We start from the raw sequence: 8,790 nt of genomic DNA on the forward strand, positions 1-8,790 counted from the left end.
GAAGAAATACAGCTCCACCCACCAGAACACCGACACAAGCTTCCCTAACCAGGAAACCTTGACAAGCCACCTGTACAAACCCACACAGTGAGGAAACGCCATAATAAAGAGAACTCCACAAACTGCCAGAATACAGAAAGGACACCCCAAACTCAGCAATTTAAACAAGATGAAGAGACAGAGGAATACTCAGCAGATAAAGGAACAGGATAAATGCCCACCAAACCAAACAAAAGAGGAAGAGATAGGGAATCTACCTGATAAAGAATTCCGAATAATGATAGTGAAATTGATCCAAAATCTTGAAACTAAAATGGAATCACAGATAAATAGCCTGGAGACAAGGATTGAGAAGATGCAAGAAAGGTTTAACAAGGACCTAGAAGAAATAAAAAAGAGTCAATATATAATGAATAATGCAATAAGTGAAATTAAAAACACTCTGGAGGCAACAAATAGTAGAATAACAGAGGCAGAAGACAGGATTAGTGAATTAGAAGATAGAATGGTAGAAATAAATGAATCAGAGAGGATAAAAGAAAAACAAATTAAAAGAAATGAGGACAATCTCAGAGACCTCCAGGACAATATTAAACGCTACAACATTCGAATCATAGGGGTTCCAGAAGAAGAAGACAAAAAGAAAGACCATGAGAAAATACTTGAGGAGATAATAGTGGAAAACTTCCCTAAAATGGGGAAGGAAATAATCACCCAAGTCCAAGAAACCCAGAGAGTACCAAACAGGATAAACCCAAGGAGAAACACCCCAAGACACATATTAATCAAATTAACAAAGATCAAACACAAAGAACAAATATTAAAAGCAGCAAGGGAAAAACAACAAATAACACACAAGGGAATTCCCGTAAGGATAACAGCTGATCTTTCAATAGAAACTCTTCAAGCCAGGAGGGAATGGCAAGATATACTTAAAATGATGAAAGAAAATAACCTACAGCCCAGATTATTGTACCCAGCAAGGATCTCATTCAAGTATGAAGGAGAAATCAAAAGCTTTTCAGACAAGCAAAAGCTGAAAGAATTCTGCACCACCAAACCAGCTCTCCAACAAATACTAAAGGATATTCTCTAGACAGGAAACACAAAAACGGTGTATAAACTCGAACCCAAAACAATAAAGTAAATGGCAACGGGAACATACTTATCAGTAATTACCTTAAATGTAAATGGGTTGAATGCCCCAACCAAAAGACAAAGACTGGCTGAATGGATACAAAAACAAGACCCCTACATATGTTGTCTACAAGAGACCCACCTCAAAACAGGGGACACATACAGACTGAAAGTGAAGGGATGGAAAAAGATTTTCCATGCAAATAGGGACCAAAAGAAAGCAGGAGTAGCAATACTCATATCAGATAAAATAGACTTTAAAACAAAGGCGGTGAAAAGAGACAAAGAAGGTCACTACATAATGATCAAAGGATCAATCCAAGAAGAAGATATAACAATTATAAACATATATGCACCCAACACGGGAGCACCACAGTACGTAAGACAAATGCTAACAAGTATGAAAGGAGAAATTAACAATAACACAATAATAGTGGGAGACTTTAATACCCCACTTACACCTATGGATAGATCAACTAAACAGAAAATTAACAAGGAAACACAAACTTTAAACGATACAATAGACCAGTTAGACCTAATTGATATCTATAGGTCATTTCATCCCAAAACAATGAATTTCACCTTTTTCTCAAGCGCACATGGAACCTTCTCCAGGATAGATCACATCCTGGGCCATAAAGCTAGCCTTGGTAAATTCAAAAAAATAGAAATCATTCCAAGCATTTTTTCTGACCACAATGCAGTAAGATTAGATCTCAATTACAGGAGAAAAACTATTAAAAATTCCAACATATGGAGGCTGAACAACACGCTGCTGAATAACCAACAAATCACAGAAGAAATCAAAAAAGAAATCAAAATTTGCATAGAAACGAATGAAAATGAAAACACAACAACCCAAAACCTGTGGGACACGGTAAAAGCAGTCCTAAGGGGAAAGTTCATAGCAATACAGGCACACCTCAAGAAACAAGAAAAAAGTCAAATAAATAACCTAACTCTACACCTAAAGCAACTAGAAAAGGAAGAAATGAAGAACCCCAGGGTTAGTAGAAGGAAAGAAATCTTAAAAATTAGAGCAGAAATAAATGCAAAAGAAACAAAAGAGACCATAGCAAAAATCAACAAAACCAAAAGCTGGTTCTTTGAAAGGATAAATAAAATTGACAAACCATTAGCCAGACTCATCAAGAAACAAAGGGAGAAAAATCAAATCAACAAAATTAGAAACGAAAATGGAGAGATCACAACAGACAACACAGAAATACAAAGGATCATAAGAGACTACTATCAACAATTATATGCCAATAAAATGGACAACGTGGAAGAAATGGACAAATTCTTAGAAAAGTACAACTTTCCAAAACTGGACCAGGAAGAAATAGAAAATCTTAACAGACCCATCACAAGCATGGAAATTGAAACTGTAATCAAAAATCTTCCAGCAAACAAAAGCCCCGGTCCAGACGGCTTCACAGCTGAATTCTACCAAAAATTTAGAGAAGAGCTAACACCTATCCTGCTCAAACTCTTCCAGAAAATTGCAGAGGAAGGTAAACTTCCAAACTCATTCTATGAGGCCACCATCACCCTAATACCAAAACCTGACAAAGATCCCACAAAAAAAGAAAACTACAGGCCAATATCACTGATGAACATAGATGCAAAAATCCTTAACAAAATTCTAGCAATCAGAATCCAACAACACATTAAAAAGATCATACACCATGATCAAGTGGGCTTTATCCCAGGGATGCAAGGATTCTTCAATATCCGCAAATCAATCAATGTAATACACCACATTAACAAATTGAAAAATAAAAACCATATGATTATCTCAATAGATGCAGAGAAAGCCTTTGACAAAATTCAACATCCATTTATGATAAAAACTCTCCAGAAAGCAGGAATAGAAGGAACATACCTCAACATAATAAAAGCTATATATGACAAACCCACAGCAAACATTATCCTCAATGGTGAAAAATTGAAAGCATTTCCTCTAAAGTCAGGAACAAGACAAGGGTGCCCACTTTCACCATTACTATTCAACATAGTTTTGGAAGTTTTGGCCACAGCAATCAGAGCAGAAAAAGAAATAAAAGGAATCCAAATTGGAAAAGAAGAAGTAAAACTCTCACTATTTGCAGATGACATGATCCTCTACATAGAAAACCCTAAAGAGTCCACCAGAAAATTACTAGAAATAATCAATGACTACAGTAAAGTTGCAGGATATAAAATCAACACACAGAAATCCCTTGCATTCCTATACACTAATAATGAGAAAACAGAAAGAGAAATTAAGGAAACAATTCCATTCACCATTGCAACGGAAAGAATAAAATACTTAGGAATATATCTACCTAAAGAAACTAAAGACCTATATATAGAAAACTATAAAACTCTGGTGAAAGAAATCAAAGAGGACACTAATAGATGGAGAAATATACCATGTTCATGGATTGGAAGAATCAATATAGTGAAAATGAGTATACTACCCAAAGCAATTTATAGATTCAACGCAATCCCTATCAAGCTACCAACAGTATTCTTCACAGAGCTAGAACAAATAATTTCACAATTTGTATGGAAATACAAAAAACCTCGAATAGCCAAAGCGATCTTGAGAAAGAAGAATGGAACTGGAGGAATCAACCTACCTGACTTCAGGCTCTACTACAAAGCCACAGTTATCAAGACAGTATGGTACTGGCACAAAGACAGAAATATTGATCAATGGAATAAAATAGAAAGCCCAGAGATAAATCCACGCACATATGGACACCTTATCTTCGACAAAGGAGGCAAGAATATACAATGGATTAAAGACAATCTCTTTAACAAGTGGTGCTGGGAAATCTGGTCAACCACTTGTAAAAGAATGAAACTGGACCACTTTCTAACACCATACACAAAAATAAACTCAAAATGGATTAAAGATCTAAACGTAAGACCAGAAACTATAAAACTCCTAGAGGAGAACATAGGCAAAACACTCTCCGACATACATCACAGCAGGATCCTCTATGACCCACCTCCCAGAATATTGGAAATAAAAGCAAAAATAAACAAATGGGACCTAATTAACCTTAAAAGCTTCTGCACATCAAAGGAAACTATTAGCAAGGTGAAAAGACAGCCTTCAGAATGGGAGAAAATAATAGTAAATGAAGCAACCGACAAACAACTAATCTCAAAAATATACAAGCAACTCCTACAGCTCAACTCCAGAAAAATAAACGACCCAATCAAAAAATGGGCCAAAGAACTAAATAGACATTTCTCCAAAAAAGACATACAGATGGCTAACAAACACATGAAAAGATGCTCAACATCACTCATTGTCAGAGAAATGCAAATCAAAACCACTATGAGGTACCATTTCACACCAGTCAGAATGGCTGCGATCCAAAAGTCTACAAATAATAAATGCTGGAGAGGGTGTGGAGAAAAGGGAACCCTCTTACACTGTTGGTGGGAATGCAAACTAGTACAGCCACTATGGAGAACAGTGTGGAGATTCCTTAAAAAACTGGAAATAGAACTGCCTTATGATCCAGCAACCCCACTGCTGGGCATACACACTGAGGAAACCAGAAGGGAAAGAGACACGTGTACCCCAATGTTCATCGCAGCACTGTTTATAATAGCCAAGACATGGAAGCAACCTAGATGTCCATCAGCAGATGAATGGATAAGAAAGCTGTGGTACATATACACAATGGAGTATTACTCAGCCATTAAAAAGAATACATTTGAATCAGTTCTAATGAGGTGGATGAAACTGGAGCCTATTATACAGAGTGAAGTAAGCCAGAAGGAAAAACATAAATACAGTATACTAACGCATATATATGGAATTTAGAAAGATGGTAACAATAACCCGGTGTACGAGACAGCAAAAGAGACACTGATGTATAGAACAGTCTTATGGACTCTGTGGGAGAGGGAGAGGGTGGGAAGATGTGGGAGAATGGCAATGAAACATGTAAAATATCATGTAGGAAACGAGTTGCCAGTCCAGGTTCGTTGCATGATGCTGGATGCTTGGGGCTGGTGCACTGGGACGGCCCAGAGGGATGGTATGGGGAGGGAGGAGGGGAGGGTTCGGGATGGGGAACACATGTATACCTGTGGCGGATTCATTTTGATATTTGGCAAAACTAATACAATTATGTAAAGTTTAAAAATAAAATAAAATTGGAAGAATGAAAAAAAAAAAAAAAAGAAAAGTTCAAAATTGTTGGCAATATATACATAAATATCTTTAGTAAATTAAAAATAACTTCTCTAGGTAAAAAATACTTTTTGTTTCATTTTTTTCAATTTATATTGAGATGAAAACATTTTGCTGTTATGGTACTTGCAGTTTAATTCAGAAAATTTCAAATGTTTAAAATTTTTAAACTGTATAACATGCTGTGTGTGTGTATATATATATGTATGTATGTATTATACATGTATATACACACAAATGAACATGATTAATAAAATGTTACAGTATAAATATAATGTAAATATGTGCATTATTCAGATATGTGCACATGCATGTAGAAATAATTAACAAGGGAAATAATTAACATGAGTTTTTTTTTTTTTTTTCACATGAGTTTTTGTTTTATTTTTCCCCATAGAAATAATCTGAAAATACTCTCAGGAAATCTAGAGGGACAGGTAACTATTGAATTCTTTTTATTGTTTTAAATAGGACAGAGAAATAATCACAAAGTTATTTGGTCTACCCAGTATAGTATCCCAATATTTAGATGTATTTCCAAATGTTCTGCAAATATCCTTTCTTCTTTTTAACCTCTTAATTTTATACAACATGTTGCAAGGATGCTGGGACTTTGGGACGGAAGGATGGGAAGGATTTAATCCAAGTAGGAGACAATGACCTATAAAAGAAGAGGAGATAAAGGAGGTGATGAATAGTACATCTGCTATGTTATAAGGAATAAGTGATTTAAAACATGCAAATACTTCAAAGTAGTGTGTTCATTTAACTAATGCGGGAACCCTGATCTGGAGAGCTTAAGTGCCATGTCCAGGGTCACATAGCCAGTAGGACAGTAAAGTCAGAATTCCAACCCAGGACTCCTAATAGGCATGCCCCCTCCTTTTCCACTCTAGCACCCTCCTTCTTGCCCTCCTCCAGGTAAGCCACAAATAGGAGATGGTTTAAAACAGAAAAATTATGTGTTCACACAGTTCCCTGCTCCAGATATAGTGGTGGGAAAGTTTACACAAGGAGAAGAGTTATCATTCTTTTGAAAGCTCACTACAAATCCTGTCTCAGCCTTTGCAGTTGAGTTTCACAAACAGACTTAGACCTTTTGACCTTACTTGACTGGTACACAGGGAAGATAGGCCACCTAAGCCCTCCCAGAGGAAAGAACTGATATTTGCTACTAACTCTGGTAAACAACTAGATATAGAGGAAGTGTTTTCCAAATTCCATCATGAAGTAACCCGAAACCCAGCAGCTCATGCGCCACCCAGGGGAGCTGCGTGTAAATCGTAGATACAGACCTGGTTGGTGCACTAGAGACTGGCTTCCTTACTGATTCTCAAACCTCTGAATGTGGTGTCTTCCCAGTACCCTCACTGCAGGGCAAGACCTTCCATCCTCACTTTGGCCCATCCTTTTGGAGTGAAAAGTAATAACCCAAAATGAAGCCTTGCTGCTACTAAGTCGCTTCAGTTGTGTCCGACTCTGTGACCCCATAGATGGCAGCCCACCAGGCTCCCCCGTCCCTGGGATTCTCCAGGCAAGAACACTGGAGTAGGTTGCCATTTCCTTCTCCAATGCGTGAAAGTGAAAAGTAAAAGTGAAGTCACTCAGTCATGTCTGACTCGTAGCGGCCCCATGGACTGCAGCCTACCAGACTCCCCCACCCATGGGATTCTCCAGGCAAGAGTACTGGAGTGGGTTGCCATTGCCTTTTCCAATTAAGCCTTGAGGTTTTATTATATACAAGCATACTTGACCAAGCATGTTTTTATTTGTAACTGATGAGAGTCCATAATATTATTACAAATAGGAAAAAAAAACTGATTGGTTTGGGATGTCCCACTCAGTCATGGTGCATCATGAGACTTAAGTGGGAAGGAAGACTAAAGCAAGCCTGGAAAGGACTGAGGAGCCAGGACTGACACAGGTGAGTGGCCACTTCTTGACCTCAGTGTACTATCTAAAGAGGCATAAAAAATCTAGATTGTGTTTAGCCCAATTCCATTGGTGAAACATGCAACCTAAAGATTCTGGTCATTGATTACATGAAAAGTCAGGCTGGTGGATGTAATATAAGTGTCCTCAATTATCTGTATCTGTCTCTTATGAATAAGACTCTACTGCATGTCCTAAAGTTGGGAGGCCAGTAAGGTCTGACCCTGAGGGACAGGGGATAGCAGAAACCAATCAAGGTATCTGGCTTCAATTTAAGTGGATTCTTAGCAGAACAGAGTAGGGGGCTAAAGTCCATTCAAAAAACTTGGCCAAATATCTAGGTCTGAGCTATGTGACAGAATAACTAGGATTTGATAAGAAAGCAAAAAACAAAAAAGCAAGCACACTGGACCCACAATTAAAGCATCCCAACTTCTCCCAGACTGAGCTTGTGATCCCTAATACACACTTCAATCCTAGTAGCATTGGTTCTGGGACAATGTGGATTCCACTTCCTCCAAACCTTCTGGGAATGGATCATGTAGTAATCTCAGGGCTTCTTGGACAGTCTCTCAGAAAGTGACAGAAAGAAAGAGCCAGATGAGAGTAACTGTCCATTAGTTATCAAGCCCAAACAGATCTTGTCTACACTTTCTTCTTCTCCACCTTCTCCACACTATTCCTCTTCCTTTAGCATCTGCACTGACCTGGCTTCCAGCTCTGTATAATTTTGTTGTTATTGTTTGGTTGCTAAATCATGTCGGACTCTTTTGCAACCACATGGACTGTAGCCCGCCAGGCTCCTCTGTCCAGGGGATTTCCCAGGCAAGAATACTAACGTGGGTTGCCATTTCCTTCTCTGGGGGATCTTCCTGACCCAGGGTTAGGTCATCTAATCACATCTCCAGCATTGGCAGGAGGGTCCTTTATTACTGAGCCACCTAGGCAGCCCCTTTACAATTCTGGGAGACAACAAATAAATCCAGTGTACGGTAACTGACTCACCTTGAACTCTTCAGTAGGGAAAACTTCAGTGAGCAAGCCGGTCTGTGTGCTCTGTGTGTAGGCAGATGCACTCCTTTTGGTATAATGTGTGCTAGGCAGTTTCTGGGAAAAACAAAAGCAATGCCAGATGGTTTATTAGGTATATTGCAGTGGTCCACTCTGCATAATTTTATAGGCATTACAAATGGGACTGCCATGCATCCTCTCCTGGGAAGCAGAGGCAGAAAGTAACTCGGCAGCTGGAGTCCAAATTTTCAGTGCTTGGGGAATATCTTTATTAAGAATCAAGTCTGCCGGAACTGCTTGGCTAGAATTAGAGACTCAGAATTCTAGATCTGGAGGGGGAATAAGAAATCATTCTGAGTATTCCTTAAGCACTGACTCGGTGCTGGGTCTCATGCTAGAGTGTGGACTTAGCTAGTCACCTCCTGTGACTGAGATGTTTTCTCATGGACATATAACAAGTTAGATCATAGCACAGACTCCTGCATCCAGATTAAAGCCTCTTTTCTGCA

The 8,790-nt window shown here is 38.4% G+C and overlaps 1 long non-coding RNA gene across 1 annotated transcript; it reads right to left on the bottom strand.

The window, feature by feature from the left end:
• Positions 1-5,814: 5,814 nt before the first annotated feature.
• On the bottom strand, positions 5,815-8,423 carry LOC113884204. Its single transcript, XR_003508823.1, has 3 exons — positions 8,276-8,423; positions 6,634-6,746; positions 5,815-5,999 (listed from the first exon to the last, which is right to left on the bottom strand). It is a non-coding gene; the product is annotated as an uncharacterized LOC113884204 (long non-coding RNA).
• Between the last annotated feature and the right edge of the window lie 367 nt (positions 8,424-8,790).

Source organism: Bos indicus x Bos taurus, chromosome 26 (assembly GCF_003369695.1).
Source record: "Bos indicus x Bos taurus breed Angus x Brahman F1 hybrid chromosome 26, Bos_hybrid_MaternalHap_v2.0, whole genome shotgun sequence".
Taxonomy (NCBI): Eukaryota; Metazoa; Chordata; class Mammalia; order Artiodactyla; family Bovidae; genus Bos; species Bos indicus x Bos taurus.